At 38.5% G+C, this 19960-nt stretch overlaps 2 protein-coding genes across 6 annotated transcripts in view; one reads left to right on the forward strand and one right to left on the reverse strand.

Annotated features, from left to right (window-relative positions):
- Positions 1-19960, reverse strand: part of cacna2d4a (calcium channel, voltage-dependent, alpha 2/delta subunit 4a) — a 158754-nt gene that overhangs the window by 50426 nt on the left and 88368 nt on the right. The gene's annotated exons all lie outside the window — the stretch shown is intronic.
- lrtm2a (leucine-rich repeats and transmembrane domains 2a) overlaps positions 16546-19960 on the forward strand; it is a 40283-nt gene continuing 36868 nt past the window's right edge. For 2 of the 3 annotated variants that reach the window (XM_047389110.1, XM_047389109.1), the window contains exon 1: positions 16546-17341. The gene's annotated coding sequence lies outside the window, so the exon portion shown is untranslated. The remainder of the gene's footprint in view (positions 17342-19960) is intronic. The other variant, XM_047389108.1, reaches the window with a different exon arrangement.

A 19960-nucleotide genomic window follows, 5' to 3' on the forward strand; every position in this document is an offset into this window, starting at 1 on the left:
GTAGAAAATGAATGAAGATAACACTTTCTCCTTTGCCCCTAAAAACACAGCTTTTTGTATCTATTCACCTCCGTAGTGATGTTGACCGTGAAGTTCTCTCCTGCCACTGTAATCTCAGATTAATTGTTCAAAAAGCCATTAAAGAGGGCAGCAGTAATCTGCCTTCTTTCCTCCTTCGAGTTAATGGCTGATAGGTCAAATCTAATTAAAGCCAACACACTGATCACCTTGCATGGATGTGTGTGTTGCATTCAATGCTTTTATTATAAATATACAATGCATGTGCTTGCAAAAGTGTTAATTTTGCATTCAAATCAGAACACAAAGACCTTGGACGCTTAAGAGAGAAAATGTGTGTGTTTGTAAGCATATTTTGTGTACTCTCAGTCTCAGGTGCAATTAGCATGAGCTGCCAATCAAAGCTGGGAAATGCTTTCAACAGAAGAGGAACTAATGAAAAAATAATACAAATATTAGGAGGCAAGAGCTAGAGTTAATTGGTTATTTTACCAGTGAGATAGTAACATGAGAGAGAAGGCATCTAAATATTCAACAATGTGCTAAAATAAAAAAATACTGTTTATGCATTGTAATGACAATAAATCAGTAAAAAAGATGTTAAAGTAAAACTGTTTCCAAGGACTTGAATTCTTAGAGCATTTAAGAAATCTTATTAGATTTGCTTACTGTGAGTCAAAATTTTGTTTTTTTTGGATTCAGCTTTCAACATTTTCAAGCAAACAATTAATGCCTCAGTTTGCACAGCAGGCAGGCAATCATCAGGAATATCACAGCAACTCTCAATGATTTGTTGCTCTCTATGTAACTGCATTATCTTCTAAAACATAGCCACTTACTGGCCTAGAGCTGGGAAGTTGCTCTCCTAAATAGAAGTAGATACATGGTCACTCAATGTCACCTAATGGTGTGGGGTTTACTTTTAGTTTTAAGGTGAGAGCTTTTTCAACTATGGATGGATGGATGGATGGATGGATGACGTGAAAAGGCCATGTTAGAACACCTTTCAGATTGATTAGAATCAATGTTGTCCAATTGTGATGGTTATACTCAACCTTGCCCTTTCACATCAGAGTTGAAGAACCATAAGCACAACTTGTGTTATATACCTTTTTTTCTTGATACAGTAAACTCTATTATATCCTCAGTAATGTACAGTATATAAAATTGGTATTTATTGTAATTGGCCAGAAACTAGGATGAACATTCAAAAATTTAATCTCATAAACTCTGTCCATTGCAGGAAAGCAGAAATTCTTGTCTTCAGACTGACTCAGCCACCTTACTGTATGCTAACATAACTCTTGGTTTAGAGAGAGCACTTAGTATTTTTAGATGGCACTAGATTTTCCTATAAGCTTGACAGTGAAGAGTGGAGCAAGAGTTATTTAGGTTGTTTTAATCCGCAGCTGGCATTTCATCCATCCACTGATCCTTTAACATTAACCCAATGTCCACATTCAGGACGCCCATGCAGCATGGAAGCCAGACAGTTCTAAAAATGGATGCTAGCTCATGTTCACACATCTTTGACTTCAATGAACATGTTTGTGTGAGTATATGTGTGTGGCACTGAGGTTGCACAGAAGGTCAATTTGTTTCAAATGGAAAGATCTGGAAATAGCTGGATGTTGTCGCAAAGCCCTGAAATACAGATTAAATATACCGAAACACACACAATAGGAGTCGATAAATAAAAGAGACACAATGGTGGAGTCAATAAACACAGACAGAAAATAAAGAGCCCAATGTGAAGGTCAGTGCATTCTTACTCGTTCACATATCTCACAAACTATAAACAGGAGTATGCATTCAGGGTAGATGTGTATAGCAGATACATTGTGACACAAAAGTCTTCCTTCGCCCTTGGGCTTTTACATATTTTCTCACTTTACAATAACAAAGTTGAATGTATGTTAATGGGATTTCATCTGATATATATCAACACAAGGTAGTGAACAGTGTTGAACTGATAGGAAAATGATATATGGTTTGAACATCAATTTATAAATAAAATCTGCAGTGTGGCTGAGATTTGTATCCATGGCCCTTTAATAGTCTAAAATAAAATTTGATCTAAACTAATATTCAAGCCTTGAAAATCTAACAGAGCACTACACAATCTATTTATTTAAAATGCTTACCTAGACTGACATTAGGTATGCAGAAACATACATTTGCATAAGGATACAAACAGAAAAGCGGCCAGGGGGCCAATGGTGACTTTACAGCTGCAGAGATCCACAGCTCAAGTGGAAGAATTTGTTGACAAGAAAACTTTTTGTTGTCCAGTCCACAAATCTGTCCTGTATGGAGGAGTGGCAGCAGACAAGGAGGAATGCAGTGTTTGTGGTGTGACATAAAATTATGACTATTTAATCGAGCCTGATTTTCAGCCTGGTTATTTAGACTATATTTAGAGGGACGCACTGACAGCAATCAGTGCAGCAAAACAGCAATGTTCGAAGTATTTTCTGGGTAAGAGAACAACTGGCCAACCAGAAATGTACAAAACAAAATATGTTTGATGACTCTGTTCGGAATGAGAATTATCTTAAGATAATGAAGTCTGCTTTGTTGTGGTAACATTTTAAATATCTAATTATCTTGATCTTGGTTTTAACTAACATGGATCAGTAAATGTATTTTTTTAACCTAGAAAACATTTTGTTCTTAGAATAATTACACATTCTTCCACAATATCCCAAGTATTTACACCCCTTGAACTCTTTCATATTTTATGGAGCTGAAAACATATATGCCACACTTCAGGAGTTTGTTTGTAAAAACGTTTGAAAACTTTGTGTAATTTTCCTTCCATTTCATAATTCACTGCTTTGTGTTGGTCTGTCACATAAACCTCAATAAAGCACAATGAGGTTTGTGGATGTAACATGACAAAAAATGAAAAAGCTTTAAGTGCATGAATACATTGCAAGGTACATCTATGGAGAGTTAGGACTTTTTATATAATGTGCTTCAGTCCTCGTCTGATCTTTCTTCATTTATTACTTCAAAGAAAGCATGAACTTACAGCTAAAATCTTCACTAATGAGTTTAAATAATACTGCATTACGAGGCATATTCCACTTAATCACATTTACAGGCTCTGTGTATTTTGAGACAGCAAAACACAGACTTTTGGAAAAGATGCTTTCCAAAGCCTTTGAGCCTTGTTTGAAATCCTAAAAAGTGAGAGTGTTTTTTGTTTGAAGTGACTGTGGGCAAGAAGATTACTGTTTATCTCAACAGATGTCAAATTTCCGTCTTCTACAATGTCTCACTCTCCTCTGTTTATTTCCTATGCGGTACACACACAATCACACACATCAAAGCTGTCAAGGAGATGGTTGGATTGAAAAGAAAACACGTGCACACATTATGGCTTTCTGGGTTACAAATGCCATTTGTGCTGTTTTCGTCTGTCAGGCTCAGAAACACATAATCATAGTTTGTAGCAGCAAATGTCAAATCATTATCAGAAGATGGAAGAAGCAGTTAAGAGCAATTTTCTTTTTTCTAACCCTGTGTACAATTAAACCTTTGCACTTTCTTTCTTTGTATCTTCTTCAAGATTTCTAAAGGTGATGTACAATAAGTTGTTATGATTTGCCTTCATGAAAGTGATAATGCTCCAGCAATTATTGGAGGTTATCATTAAAAAGTGGGAGATTTTATAAAGGCAAAAACATTACAGCTTAGTAAAAAAGAATTAAAATAACTTCTGTTAATGTGTGACTTTGACAGCCATGTGAGTCACTTTTTATTTTCATACTTTTTGTAGATAAATTATCCTGAAAATGCTCAATTCTCACATATAATTTAATTGTATATCATTTTCTTAAGGTTTTACATAACACTATTTCCATCGCCATAAGTATGATTTCCATATACTGTGCTGTGGGAAAGTATTCCCTCCCTTACCTTTTTCTCTGTTTTTGCTTTAAAGTTTCAGATTAACACATTTCTATATCAGAGTAAATACAACAAACTATTCACTGCCTGAATTGAAGAATCAAGAAGTCAAACTTAGAACCAGTCTGACAGCATCAAGTAGGCTAAAAGATCTTAAAAAGTAACAAAACATGTCCTGATCTAAAGAAATTCAAGAAAGCATGAAAAACAAAGTTACTGACATCTATTGGTCTGGTAAAGTTTACAAAGCCTTTTCTATGGCTTTGTGATTCCAATGAACCAGAGTTGGAGCCATTATCCACAAATGGAAAAACCTGGATGAAAAACAGTGATGAACCTTTCCAGGAGTGGCCAACCAACCACTTTTTCCAAAGAACCTCACGGTGACTCATCCAGGAGTTTAAATTAGAGCCCATGACTGGTCTTAGCATGTCAGTTAAGTTCAGTATTGACAATTTAACAACAAGAAAGAGATTGGGCAAAAATTATATTGTTTTAATTGGAGAGTTCCAAGGCCAAAAGGCCTGTCTCACTTTATTCACATCTTCATGATTCCCTTGATAAAACATTTTGGAAAAATATTCTGTGGACTGACTGAAACTACTTCTGCTGGAGGTAGCTTCTTGTTAAATGGGGGTGGCTCCTTTCCACTATAGCCACATGCTTATTTAGGGCTTACTTAAAAAGTCATGGATTCACTGCAAACACCGGCCCTCCCTTAGACAGATACCTTTTTAATAATGGCCACGTTAGAGGGGGAAAATTAGCCCTGCCCGGAGAAACATGGCAGTGGCAGCATCATGCTGTGAGGAAGTTTTTCTTTAGTACTGACAGGAACGCTGGAAAATATGATAGGAGGATGAATGGAGCTAAACACAGGGCAATCCTGTGGGCGTGACGGAGCTTCACCTTACAGCACAACAAAAACCCTTAACATTCAGCCGTAACTACAACAGCGCAGTTAGCACATTCATGTGCACATTCAAAGTCCAGATATCAGTCTAATTGAGAAACTGAATCTACCAAGATTTGATTTTGGGGGGCTGAATAACAGATTTTTATTTGTAAGGAAAACAATTTATCCATTTTTTCCGCCAAAAAATTATATACTTCTTTGTTCTGGTCTAGCACATAAAATGCCAAAAAAATACACTGAGGCTTGTGGTTGTAATATGACAAATACATAAGACGATACACAGGAATGGGATGAAATATCCACTGGTTTAAATTCATGGTTCAATGAAAATGTATAGATATGCATACAGAGAAGAGTACAAAGACAGACACACTGATCATTTGATATCAAACAAATTAAACGCAACCTTTCAACCTCAAAGTTGCACAAGACCACACACTGTGCAAATACTTATAAACCTCTGAGGAGTTGACAGAGGCTGCATTGACATCACGTTACCAAAGCAACAGGCAGGAGTGAGAGGATTGGACAAAAAGATGATGACTCAACCTCCTTCCCTTGTCTTCCTCTGTATTCCCACCATACTCTCCTCTTTTTCTTTATCTTTTCGGACCTCAAGGATGCAAACTGAGGCAAGTGCTCAGGCACAAGCATGCCATAGTTGTGACAAATGTAGACTATGTTTATACAAAATTAACTCAGAATTTCAAAATAAAAAAAGATGAATTAACACTTTCTTTTCTTTGTTAATTTCAAAAGTCGTGTTCAAGATGGATTTATGGTGAGATAAACTGTAATGGTACAGGAACAGAGCTGAAAGGGGTAAAAGGATGGCCTGTTTCTTATAAATGGAAATAAATGTTGTTGACATTCAGTCTATGTGCGGACCTTTTAAGTCGGCAGAGCCTACCTCAAGTTAACCTAGTTTCCAAGCACTCTTGAGCGGCTCTGTTGGAGGCGCACTCACTAAATCATTCATATGGAAGTGACTAGAAAAAAAAACTTGTTCCAGAGCGTGTCTGTGTGAGAGATTAAAAACATGAACTTAAAAAGCATGATTTTTCCTTTATTCTCAGTAATGAAGGATTGTAATCTATATATCAGAATTATTTTGTCATAGAGCCAATAGGACTTTAGATTAGGACATTTGAAGTACTGATTTGGAGAGAAATCCAATGACTTACTGAATCTTTAATAATGTAAATGGAGAAAGAATTTGCTACTTGTTGTGCATCTTTTAAATTTGTGATGACTGTTCTTGCTTTACCAAACTTAACCGAATTGCTTTTGTGAATTGTCCTGTTCTCTGCACATAATCAGCAATCAAAACTCAATATAGTTATTTTAAAGGACATATTTCATAATTTATGCACCGTTTCTTTATAATTGTGTTCAGGCTTGTAGCTCACAATTGTTTAATCACTTGTCAGGTTTGAAGCTGTGAAATATGCAAGAAAGTGTGAAAGAATGAAAGATAGTGACCACAAGGTAGGGGAGAGTGCAGACAAAAGTTAATGACGTTATGTCTGGAAAAACAAATTCTGTCAACACTGCATCACACAATTGTCACGCTAGACAAAACTAGTAACAGCAGAGTCTCCGGTGTGTGTTCATAAGGCAGAGATTCATGTAAGTCAGAGGAAATGTTGTGAGATTGTCCGGAGCAGTTGCATAGAGATCAAACATGCCGGCACTCTACATAGTATGTTAAAGCACACTATCCTGAACTACCTCTGGCTGACAAATCACTGCTTGAACATTAAGCTGGAAAAAAAACCAACTAAAAATCTAGCAGCATTCAGGTAGATATAATTTCTGTTCCAGTTCTGACAAGCATTTTTACTATGATGTACCCTCAGATTTCTCCTTACAACTGCATCACCAGGACACTTAGTATATTATTGAGCCAGGCAGTGAGAGTGTAAAACATAGCAACAGTGTATGAAAGCAGGTGGAAGTGCTATATTTCTACAACATAATATGTTCGACTTGTGATGTTTGAACTGCACCACAGTAATTCTGCGGTCATGCTACTCAAAACCTTGTTGTCTTAAGCAGCTATTCACACAACAACATATTGTTTACCCTATCTGCTACCTGTTGTTGCTTTTACTTATTTATTAATTAGGTTTTGCAGCCCCTCTAATAATGTTTACTGTGGCTGCACGGTGGGGCAGTTGGTAGCACTGCTGCCCTGCAGCAAGAAGGTCCTGGGTTTCCTTCTTTCTCCTGGGTTCGACTCCCGGCCAGGGGTCTTACTGCATGGAGTTTGCATGTTCTCCCCGTGCATGTGTGGGTTCTCACCGGGTACTCCGGCCTCCTCCCATAGTACAAAAACATGACTGTTAGGTTAATTGGTCATTCTAAATTGCCCTTAGGTGTGAATGAGTGTGTGCATGGTCGCTTGTTCTGTATGTCTCTGTGTTGCCCTGCGATGGATTGGCGACCTGTCCAGGTTGTACCGCCTCCAGCCCGTAGACTGCTGGAGATAAGCACCAGCTCCCCCGTGACCCACTATGGAATAAGTTGGATAGAAGATAAATGAATGAATATAAGGTTTAGATTAAGGATGTGAAGTGATTCCTGGAGAATATTTGGGGACGTTTGTGCTTTGAGTCTTTTAGACTAGATTTTAAGCAGACAAGCTACTCTGATGTTTATGTGACAATACTGAAAAACCGTAAATTTAGCTTTGTATCAGTTGATTAATTCCCTTAATATGCACTTTTCAATATGACCTTTCACATAAAAAAAATATATTTTTTGGTTATCTTGAACTAATTTTGGCCTACAGAGATTCTGGGTGAAACATTGGATGTCTTTCTTTACATACATAGATCCATCTATCCATCCATCCATTAGGTAGAAATGCATTTTGAGATAAACCTCTGCATCAATAAACCTAAAGTGTAAACCAATGAACAATTTAAATCCACTTGGCAATTAACAAAAACTGAAGCCCAAGACTAAGACTTAAACATAGGCCTCAATTCAAAGGCCTATGTTAAAATTATTCTGTTCCGTGAATGTGTTTATTGAAAGGATGATTGTTTTACAACGTATAATAATAATATGTCCCATAATATTATGGTAATATTTTATAAACCATAAAATATTCAAAGCAGTTATATTTTGGTTTATGTGAAATAATTCACATATATATTTGTACAAAAGATAGAAAATGAAAGCACTGGGAATAAAAGTATCTAAAATGGGGCCAAAACCATGAATTTAAACATTTAAACAAATATGTATACTCAATGAGGAGATCACTATTTACTCCTTGGATCACAGAGCTGTAAAACTGCTCAGTAACTATGAAGCTAATTCATAAAAAAAACAAAAAACAAAAAAACAAAGAGTGGTTTAAGTGACACTTGGGATGAAGCATCCACATATACAATTCCTACGTGTGTGTGTGTGTGTGTGTAAAAAGATAGGTGGCTTTGAGCCACTTCCCTATGCAGGGACGTGTGGTAGTTGGCCTAAGTGCATCTGGCCGGGCCTGGTGTAAATACATTGCCTTGGGTCAATTAATCTTCCCTGACATCTAATAGCAGAGTGAATTACAGAGCAAAGTAGGCACATGGTTGAGTAAAGAGATGGAGACCACAGAAGAGGATGCTCTGTGGAGGGAGAAAAAAACCCCCAAAGGGTGATGAAGGTCACAATATAAGGCAACTTCGAATGAAGGCAGACAAATGCGTTCAAATTTATACATCATCAGTATTGTTGGCATTCGAAGGCGAGGACAGCGGGGATTTAATCAAGATGAGAGATAAACCAGTACCCAGGCGTGTAATAAATACACAACAGCGAAATGCTGGGTAAAATAATGGAAGCCAGATAGAAAAGTTAAAAATAACTTCTTTTGCTTTAGATGATTGCCACAAATGCTTTTCCATCACATAGTTCCTGCACTACTGAAGGAACAGAGCTGGCTATAAAAGCTGCCTTGGCAGGAGGGGATTGGCACTTCCGGATGAATTCTGTGCCAAAAGCCCTCTTTGCCAAATGTACAAATAGCCAAGAGAAGTTAACATATTGCTTAGATGAGCAAATATAAGACTTAGCTTGATTTTCTATCCGTTTTCTTTTTTTAAAAGTATTGCGGTTTGACTGAGTGCTCTGATAGGTTGTAGTGCTGTACCACAGAGTGAAGAAGTGATGTTTATTTCAATAATTCACATTGTCACAAAAGACAACATCCATTATGTCTTAGAAGTCTAAGTAGGAGCTTAATAATAAAGACAGGCAAGAAAGATTTTTCTTGTTCTGTCCACTCATTACTCCAATTGCTTTCAGGTTATATCACAGACATCTGTCATTTTATCTACCACAAACTGAAAGGTTACTGAAAGACAGGAACACTTGAAACGAACTGAAATATTAGTATTTGGTTAAAAAAAAGCTGAAATTGTTTTTTGGCCATTTCTTATGTGATAGACCAAGTGGGATGAAAGCAATATGTGGTGCTCAAATTGTTTTTTACAAATAAAAAGTTGAAATTGAGTTTTCATTTAGCTCTCCTGTGCGAATACATTGTAGAACCAGTTGTTGCTACAATTATTGATGCAAGTCTTTCAGTCTTTCTCTACCAGCTTTGTCCTTCTACAGGCTAGTGTTTGAGGCCCATTCTTCCTTGCAAAATGTCTCAAGGTCAGTCAGGTTGAATGGAGAGCAGCTGAACATTCATTTTTGACACAGTCCTGACGCAGATCCTCAATTAGACGTAGCTCTGGACTTTGACTGGGCCATTCTAACACATTTATATGCTTTGATATAAGTCAGGGAATTACAGGCACCGTAAATCTCCTTAATTACCATCAAGTGTCCAATACAGCCATATTTGATTGTGTATGACATTTGTTGCAGTTCCAAACTACTAAATCTCATGACTGACTAACAATCTAAAAGACTATTTAAGGGAATAATTACATTTTTCAATGAGCACATACATGCACACACAGATTAAAATACATAGATTTAAAAGCAAATACTTGTTCTCCAGCACATCAATAGTATAACGAATGGGAGAGACTTTTATGAAGAACAGCATATCGAGCCTCTGCTGTTATCTCAGGGATTACAGCCACTTACTTTCCATAGATACCAATGAACAGTGTTGTACTGGCTAGAACTACTGGCCTCCAAAACAGATTTCTACTGGCCAAGAACTCTAGTTAAAGAACAGGACAAGAAAGCAGAGAAATTATGACCATGTGTGTAAAACATAAAAGTATTATTATCTAGACCGCTCAGATACCAGACATAAAATCATTGATAAATGGAGGTGTTGGCCTATTTACTTCCTTAGTAGAAATCCTGCAAATCTTTAACTCATTTGGATTTTCAGGCCAACTAATTATTGTGAATGTAAGATTATCCTGTTCCATTGAACTGTACTAAAGGGTTAAATGTTTGCTTGGCAAACAAACACAAGGTCATAGTCTAGAAAAAGCAGTGCACAGGATCCAAGTCAGGAAAACTCAGAGGGCCCGTGGTCAGTTCTGGAAATAGCCTTTTTTAAAAACAGAGATGTGTAAGCAGAAAAAAGGACCTTTAGATATCCTGATAAGCAAAACAGGAGGCCAGCATTAATTTGAGAAGGTGAAATGAACAGGCTGGGTCAGAGATACAGAGCTGAAACAAATCTACCTTCCACCTTGTTGTTGTTTCATGGTTGAGGACCATGGACAGCACAAAAGAAATGCTTATTAAGATCCAATCTAATTTCATCCCACTCCCATTAAAAACCATCTCATATCACTAGGCTGATCTTTGTACTGGTATCACAATTACAGGACATTTGCTGGTTTCCTGTCTCAGAACCCACTTTTGAGGACAGCCTTCAAATGTTTAATAGTGTTACAAGAAATTTTGCTAAAGTTTTTACCACTGGACCCAAACAGTCTGCCTTAGATTAAAGAAAATTGATTAGGAACAAGAAAAAGTCAGAATCCACCAAGGCTCCAGACTTCCATAAACTGGAATGTGCTTAAAGACCAGTGTCACTATCCAGAGTAAAGCCAGTTTTATACCGCCATAGAATGAGAGCCTGGCTAATCAAAAAGGAAGTCCAAAACAAACACCTTCAAACCTGATTAAATCTGCAGCTACCTACATGAACAAGCCAAATGCACTCGGGAGAAAAGTTTAATGTCACACAAGACAAACTTTAAACTACTTGGCCACAATTACAAGAAATAGTTGGAAGAGTCAAGATGAGGCTTTTAATCCCAAAACACTTCACCAACTGTCAGGCCTAGTCAAGGCAGCAATATGCTGTGCAGCTATTTAGCTGGCAGACGTAATGGCACATTGCACAAAGTAGGGGCAAAGTAGGAGCAACATATTCACTATGAATTGTTGAGTAGTAGTCTTAGCTGTAGGTTCCACAAATCATGAAACAACACTATGTTGGAAACGGCTACTGATTTTCAAAGTAGGGTAATGAGCCTTTGTTTAGGTTTTTTGCCATTTGGACTGACTTTGACTAGCTCTATTGCTCTATCTTCAATATCATCAGGGCTGATCTTCCCTCCATCCAGGACTTACACAAGTCTAGTCAGGAAGAGGGCAGCTAAAATCTCTGCAGACCTCAAACACCCTGCACATAAACTGTTTAGACTTTTACCTTCAGGTCAGCATTACAAAGCGCTGTCTGCCACACAGACAGTTTGTTACCCCAGGCTGTTTCTCTGATGAACACTTGACTATCCAGAACGACACCATACATACTTATACTGATCAATGTTGGGACCCAGTCATGGAAACAACATTAAAACTCCGGTACGAACTCTTCTGGAATTTTCAAAATAAAGTGCATTAACCTTCTTCCGGCACAGCCAGGAAACGGGATAACTGCGGACTTCCTGTGACGCCACTGTCCAAATAAAAGCACAGCTGTTGCTACATCCGCCCTCTTTCCACTACTCCTCTACTCCTCTGCGGGACCAGGATAGGGGAGGCCCAGCGCGCTGATGTCTCTTTGCTGGCAAAAAGACATAACTCTTCAACTGGATCCAAGAGTGTCATAAGATCACACGATCATATGCACAAGTTAAGTATGAGTGAATAACTGTTTGTGTATTCATTCATAAAAACGGGAATTAGGGTACACGCCTGGCCTGACTTTCTCTCTCTGAGGCTTGCAGAAGCAAATGGTGTCCCAGAGAAGTCCCTGCAGAGACGCTGCCTCTACAAGCCGAGTGAAGCGGTTTTCCTTGCCTGAGAGGAGGACAAACGAGTAGCCCCATTACGGCAGTTAACGTGCAGTGTGGTCAGCGGACAGAACGAGCCGTCTTCCAGCCAGAGCTACGGAGGTTAGTTGGAAGCTAACCCTTTGTTCACAGAGCTCTCTTCAGACATCATCGTCGCCCGGACAGCTTTTCCTCGGCACAGTTCATACGAGGTTAGGTTTGGGCAGAGCAGAGAAATAGAAGGATTTAGATTGAATTGATCTAAACATTTTTCATTTTATGAAGTTTGGTTTTGTTTGTGTTGAGCTCAGCTATCTTGGTGCTAGCAGAATATCTGCAGCACACGTGTTCAGTTTTGTGTTCTTTGTGTGTTTTTAAAGTTAAGATAAACTTTATTTAAAGGTTGATTTTAAACACAGAAGATTGCTCATAACGCGCCATCTGCGCTTATGCATTTTAACCCTTTTATTGACGGTATTTTTAAAGGTGTGGGTTTGATTCTGGTGCTAAGCTATCAGCTTCTTTGTTAGCTTCAACTGCTAACAGGTAAGAACACGTGCTTGCTGCCAAATAATATTTACCCAGAAAGGTTTAGTTTTCAATCCAGTGAATAATGTGTCCCTAACATTTTACTAAATTTGATAACTAAGTAAACACCATTAAGCCCCATTTCTCCAGAAAGATTTGGCTCTTTTCCAAAATACATCCTTAAATGTTTTACCATTCCCTTAATAATATTTCTTTAAATATTATTTTAATAAATAAATGCAGCTAATTAGACACTGTTGAGAAATGGTCATCCAGAAGGTTGGTTTTATTCAGCAGATCTTTCTTTAAAACATTATTTTATTAAAATAATATTTTATCAGATCTTGCATTGTGAATGGTTGTCTAAACGTTTGCTGATTATTGCCTAAATTGGTTCCAACACTAACTTAACTTCATTTCCAGATTCTTCAAGATAATCCTTGGTTCTCAAACATAAACATTGCATGGTAATGTTGCATCACTGTTTTGGTCATGGTTTTAACCATCTTTGATCCACTTGCTTATATTGTACATAGCCCATTAGTCTTCCTTATTCTTTAATTCTGCTTGGTAGTTAGTTGGATTGTTTTAGCATAGTAAAGAGTTTGTTGATTGAAACATGTTTGACTTTGAGTTGATTTATTTTTGTTAATAAATTCTTGTATTTTCAGAAATTGTGTGAATTCATTCCATGCGTGTGCAGAGTTGATGCTGTTCAATAATGTCAGAGCTCGTCTCACACCTTTCTATTTTGTCCTAATACCATCGCCTTACTGGGCTGGTATTCACAGGACAACCCTTAACAGAGCGAAATATTATTTGATAAAATGTTAAAATATCAATATTAAATATTAAATAATATTCTCAGATTCATAATTCCAACATCACAAATTATATTCTGCATATATGTACATTTAAAAATAGGTTTGTATTTATATATATATACAGTACAGTACAGACCAAAAGTTTGGACACACCTTCTCATTCAAATAGTTTTCTTTATTTTCATGACTATGAATATTGTAGCTTCACACTGAAGGCATCAAAACTATGAATTAACACATATGGAATTATATACTGAACAAAACAGTGTGAAAGAACTGAAAATATGTCTTGTATTCTAAGTTCTTCAAAGTAGCAAGGGAATCGAATAAAAATGAAATGGTTTTTCAACAGTCTTGAAGGAGTTCCCAGAGATGCTTAGCACTTGTTGGCCCTTTTGCCTTCACTCTGCGGTCCTGCTCACCCCAAACCATCTCGATTGGGTTCAGGTCCGGTGACTGTGGAGGCCAGGTCATCTGGCGCTGCACCCCATCACTCTCCTTCTTGGTCAAATAGCCCTTACACAGCCTGGAGGTGTGTTTGGGATCATTGTCCTGTTGAAAAATAAATGATGGTCCAACTAAACGCAAACCGGATGGAATAGCATGCCGCTGCAAGATGTTGTGGTAGCCATGCTGCTTCAGTATGCCTTAATTTTGAATAAATCCCCAACAGTGTCACGAGCAAAGCACCCCCACACCATCACACATCCTCCTCCATGCTTCACGGTGGGAACCAGGCATGTAGAGTCCATCCGTTCACCTCTTCTGCGCCGCACAAAGACACGGTGGTTGGAACCAAAGATCTCAAACTTGGACTCATCAGACCAAAGCACAGATTTCCACTGGTCTAATGTCCATTCCTTGTGTTCTTTAGCCCAAACAAGTCTCTTCTGCTTGTTGCCTGTCCTCAGCAGTGGTTTCCTAGCAGCTATTTTACCATGAAGGCCTGATTCACACAGTCTCCTCTTAACAGTTGTTCTAGAGATGTGTCTGCTGCTAGAACTCTGTGTGGCATTGACCTGTTCTCTAATCTGAGCTGCTGTTAACCTGCAATTTCTGAGGCTGGTGACTCGGATGAACTTATCGTCCGCAGCAGAGGTGACTCTTGGTCTTCCTTTCCTGGGGCGATCCTCATGTGAGCCAGTTTCTTTGTAGCGCTTGAGGGTTTTGCGACTGCACTTGGGGACACTTTCAAAGTTTTCCCAATTGTTCGGACTGACTGACCTTCATTTCTTAAAGTAATGATGGCCACTCGTTTTTCATTACTTAGCTGCTTTTTTCTTGCCATAATACAAATTCTAACAGTCTATTCAGTAGGACTCTCAGCTGTGTACTGTATCCACCTCCTGCACAACACAACTGATGGTCCCAACCCCATTTATAAGGCTTGAAATCCCACTTATTAAACCCGACAGGGCCAACCTGTGAAATGAAAACCCTTTCAGGTGACTACCTCTTGAAGCTCATCAACAGAATGCCAAGAGTGTGCCCCGCGACCCGGTCCCCAATAAAGCGGAAGACGACGAGTATGATTACGAGTATATATATGTACATCTCTCTCTCTCTAAATCAAATTCCTTATTTGCCACAAACTTGGCAATAAAGAATTGGTATTCTCTCATTTTCCTGAAGCCAAGTGTGCCAAATGATTCACATGCTCATGAACAGCATAATGTATATGTGTGTGCCTGCTATGATTCACTCCGTGTAAGGAAGCAGCCAAGTGATTATACGGTTGCGTGTAAACAAACACAAAATTGCCCGATGGGTTAAGTACACACATATTCCCTTCTACGCCTCATCAGGACCCCCACAGGCCATTTGGATTTAAGTCCGGACTTTAACAGGGCCCCTTCTAACCAAATTTGGTTTATTTTGAGAAATTCACACTTGGACTTGCTTTGGGTCACTGTCCTCCTGCGTAACCAAAGCACACTTGGACTTAAGGTCACAAATTAATGGCTGGACATTCTCCTTCAGGATTTTTTGGTAGAGCGCAGAATTGCTGGTTTCACCAATTCATGTAATGGCGTGGCTTAAAGCCACCTGTAACCTTACAAAAGCCACTTTTGTCTTGTTATTTTACACAGAATATTTTCTTAAAAGTCTTGGGGATCATCAAGATGTTTTTTTTAAATGTGAGATGTGGGTCCTTGTGTTATATTTATTCTTGGGCTTGCAAGTCTCCCATGGATACCAATTTTGTCTATTTTCTTCTTGTTGAATTTTTAACACGGACCTTAACAAAAGGTAAGTGAGGTCTGCAGTGTTTAGATCTTGTTCTGGATTCTTCTTTGACCGTCTGGATGAGTTTTCTGGGAATTCTTGGTTTAATTTTGGTAGGCCAGTGACTCCTGGGAAGGTTCACCACCATTCCCAGTTTACTCCATTTGTGGATAACAGCTCACACTGCGGTTCCCTGCAGTTACCAAGCCTTAAAAATGACTTTATAACTCTTTCCACATGACTTTGCTCCTGATCTGAATGTCTTCAGATCGGGGCATGATACGTTGCCTTTCAGTACGTTTGCCCTACTTCATGTTGTCAGACAGGTTCTATGTAAGAGATTTTTTTTTATCTAGAGGTTTGGCAGTAATTAAGAATGGGTGAAGCTGTATGAAAATATGTTTCTTTACACATTAATTCATGATTTTACAACTGGGGCTGATTACTCTGACACAGTGGCACGTTGGTTTAGATAGCTTTTGTCCCTTGATAAATGAAATAAAATTTTTTTATTCCATCTTGTATTTTTTGTTATGATTGATATCAAAATTTGTTTTGTTATCTGAAAACTTTACGTGTGACAAATAGGCAGATAAACAGAAAAAACTCTGAGGGGGATGATGCTTTTTCATGTCTCTCTAAGTTCATGCATCCACTGGCAGTTCCACTCTGAACACACACAGAAAGACACACAAAGCCAGCTGTTACGAGAAATGCCTGAGGGAATCGAATAAAACTGAAAGGCAAGTAAGGAGAAAAAAAAAGGGAAAATAAATCGAGGGAGGAGAAAAGCCCATGTGGAGGAGGGAGATTCTCATCTTCCCTCCCTCCACCTTTCCTTCCATTGCAAGCTTTCTGTTGAACATCTCTGTTTCTTTCCCCCTTTCCATCAAACTAATCCCACCCCATCTTCTGCCTCCCCAACCTCCTACCTCTTCTTTATTTCTCTTTCCTCGCCCCTCACAGCTTTCACTCTTCTGTATTATCCCCCTCTCTGTATTCCACCTCCCTCGTCCCCTCTCTGTCACTGTTGGAAAGCTGCAGGCAGATGAGGCAGCATGCAATAATGTTGCTATATTTGACAAGGCACGCGCACACCCTCTCCTGCCAGATGCATGGCTGCACGCACTTATGAGAAAGAGGAAGGGAAGGCGAGGGCACCCGCGCTTTCAGACACACTGGATGCGGTCTGAGCGCTGGAATCACAAACAAAGCGACACACGGAGAGGGGTAATGCATGACGCCAGCAAACCAACCCTGTTTTTGCTCTGCATCTCTCTCTCCTTCTCTCTCAGACACACGCTCACGCCTTTCAGACACACGGCAGCGCACAAGTCAGGGAGCAGGACAGCGTTGGATGCATCATTTATACAAGGAAAAGATCAGAAGGAAAGGATTAACTCTCTCCAACCATCTCCCTCTAAGGATCTTATCCCCCCTTCCTTTCTGATGTTCCTCTAAGCCTATCTTCACCTTGCTTTAAACAAACAACAGAAAAAAACAATCTCTCCTTTTGCACAATTTATTGGCTGGCTGAGGGAAACAGACCGATCACAATCTTGAGCGTTTGGATTGCTTTAACTGAATCAGTGTCAGTTTCTCCTTCGATGGTTGGTCCTGTGAGAAATTTTTTGACCGTTTGTTTTCTTTGGATGAATGGCTGACAGCAGCAAGCAATAAGACTGGTGCAGTCTGAGGTATCTGGTGAAAAGGTAAGTCCGAAGATTATGTTAGTTATGTTTGCCACACTCAAAAACACATACTCTCAAGATATCAGCAGATAATTTTCAGTGTAACATAAAGTGAACTGAATGCTGTTTAGTAATTTTTAATGCCAAGTAACTCATGGTGGTCACACAATTCATGAACCAAGTGAACATTAGCAGGAATATTTGGCTTAAGAGGGCAACGCCTGCAGATTTTAACAGGGAGAGAAGTAACAAGAAACTAATTAAGAAATTACCTTCAAATAAAGAACACCATTCTATTTGCTTTTCAAACAACTTAACTATAAAACAATTGTAAGGTTTCTCCCAAATTATTTGCATGCTTCAATTGTAAAGTTTCTCCCAAATTATTTGCATGCTTGTGCAAAAAGTCCTGTTGCAGACCTGTAAGATTGAGCCTAGCTATGGTTGACACTATGCAAGTATCCTTTGCATATTTATTACCAATATAATTATACCAGAGCTCCAACAACAGTTCTGGTCCAGCTCAGCCATTAAACTGCAACTCATCAACTTGCCATGTTTTCTACAGCACATCAAAACTGCAGCACATCATTGTTCCACATCATGGTGTAACTGGGGCAGAAAGAAGTAAAATTTGCATGCTGCAACCTAAGCAGTGCAAACATTGTGTTTTTCTTCAAATATTTGACACAACCCTGACAGTAACATTGACACTATGTGGACATTTAACATTATGACAATATTCCAGTACTTGTTCAGTGTTAAGTCTAACCTTTACTTTATCTTATGTAATTTTAATCCATTTAAAATCATTAACTGGTGCTATAAAAGGATGCTGATTCTCAGTCTCAGGCTGTAGGGTAAAGTGCTGCAGTTTTTTTACCTGCTCTCCAACACTTATCAACTCTAACAGTGTTTCAGAAAGTGTGATGTAAAAGTGATTAACTCGATGGAGCTGCAGTGTAATTATATGATGATGCTGTGAGTGTGAGGCCTTGCCTATCTAATGTCCCTGAGGCTTTTGTGTCTCTCTATTTTGTCTGAATCGCTGTCAAGTAACAGAGACACATCCTGACATCATTCCAGAGAAAACAATTAAGATTGCTGAGTGAATATATGGGTAGTACAGTAATTTGGCATGTCTAATATGCAACGAGGCTGCCACTTCAAACCAACCGGATGGCTTTAGCGAAAACATCCATTAAATCATAGCAAGCATTTCAGCTGGAATCAGTTTAATGACGTTTGCTGCAATCAACCAAACTGTAAGGCGCACCAATATTTTGCTCAAAATGTAGTGCACACATTTATAACGTCTGCATAAAAAGTACATTATACGGTGCTTTCTAAAAGTCTTTATTTACCTGGAACTTTAAAACCACAAATCTCATTTATTCGGATTTTATGTGACAGACCACAGCAAATAGTGCCTAACAGTGAAATGTAAGCAAAAGGATACCTGGTTTAAAAATATTTGCAAAAATATCTGAAAAGTGTGGCATGTATTTGTATTCTTTCAATACTTTGTAGAAATACCTTTTGCTTTAGTTACAGCTCCAAGTCTTGGGGTGTGTTTCTACCTTATTTGAACATTTACAGACAAATGTTTTCAGTCTGTCAGTCACATTGGATAGACAGCATATGTGATTCTCAGTTGGATTTCTAGGTCAGAACTTGGACTGGGCCATTCTAAAACATAAATAAGCTTTGATCAAAACTATACCATTGTAGCTCTGGTCATAGTCCTGCTGGAAGGAGAACCTCAGCCAGTATTGAGTTTTTTGCAGCTTCTTACATGGTTTCTTCTACGATTGCACAATATTTAACTCCAATGATCATCACATAAATCCAGCCTTTATCTCAAGGCTGATGAAACGCATCACATAGCATAATGCTATCACCATCATGTTTCACCATGGTATAGTATGCTCTGGGTGATTTGCACTGCTAGAACATCGTGAGATTTCTTGATCTTCATGATGCTGTTTGTTCATTAATGCCCTGGATTGTTCTGGATTTTATTTATTTTAGAGTAACCGAGCAAATAGGGCTGAATCAGGTTCTTATTTATAAAACACTTTGAAAAACATTCATCCTTTCCCTCTAATGAAAGAATATTCACTACTTTGTATTGGTCAGTTACACAAAGTCTCAATAAAATACATTAAAATTTGTGGTTGGAATATGACTACATTTAGAAAAGTTCAAAGGATTTGAATATTTTTGCGAGGCGCTGTCTGTGTTGAAAAACAGCAGGGAAAAAAGAAATTGTACCATGGTCCGTTAAAGTCAGCAATAAAGAAAAAACACGCAAATCAGACTTTTTTACCCATTTACAAGCCGATCAATCAAAGGTGGTGGTAAAACATATGTGCAAATTTCTGCGGCATGTGGCTGGCAACACGTCAGTTACTCGATTTGTCAATATTCTAGCATGTGTTGAGGAATGTATGTTTGTGTGTGTGTGTCTAAACGCCACGCTGCAAAGTCTGGCTGCTTTCCTGTGTAAGAAATACATTAAAAATTGATTTAGGAAGCTTGGCTGCACCTCGCTGCCTTTGTTAGTAACCAGCATTGTAGCACACAGGAAGACAGGCATTACTGAGCACAGTTGCACAGTTGATCTAACTACATCACATA

The sequence above is a fragment of the Girardinichthys multiradiatus genome, chromosome 17, assembly GCF_021462225.1.
Source record: "Girardinichthys multiradiatus isolate DD_20200921_A chromosome 17, DD_fGirMul_XY1, whole genome shotgun sequence".
NCBI lineage: Eukaryota > Metazoa > Chordata > Actinopteri > Cyprinodontiformes > Goodeidae > Girardinichthys > Girardinichthys multiradiatus.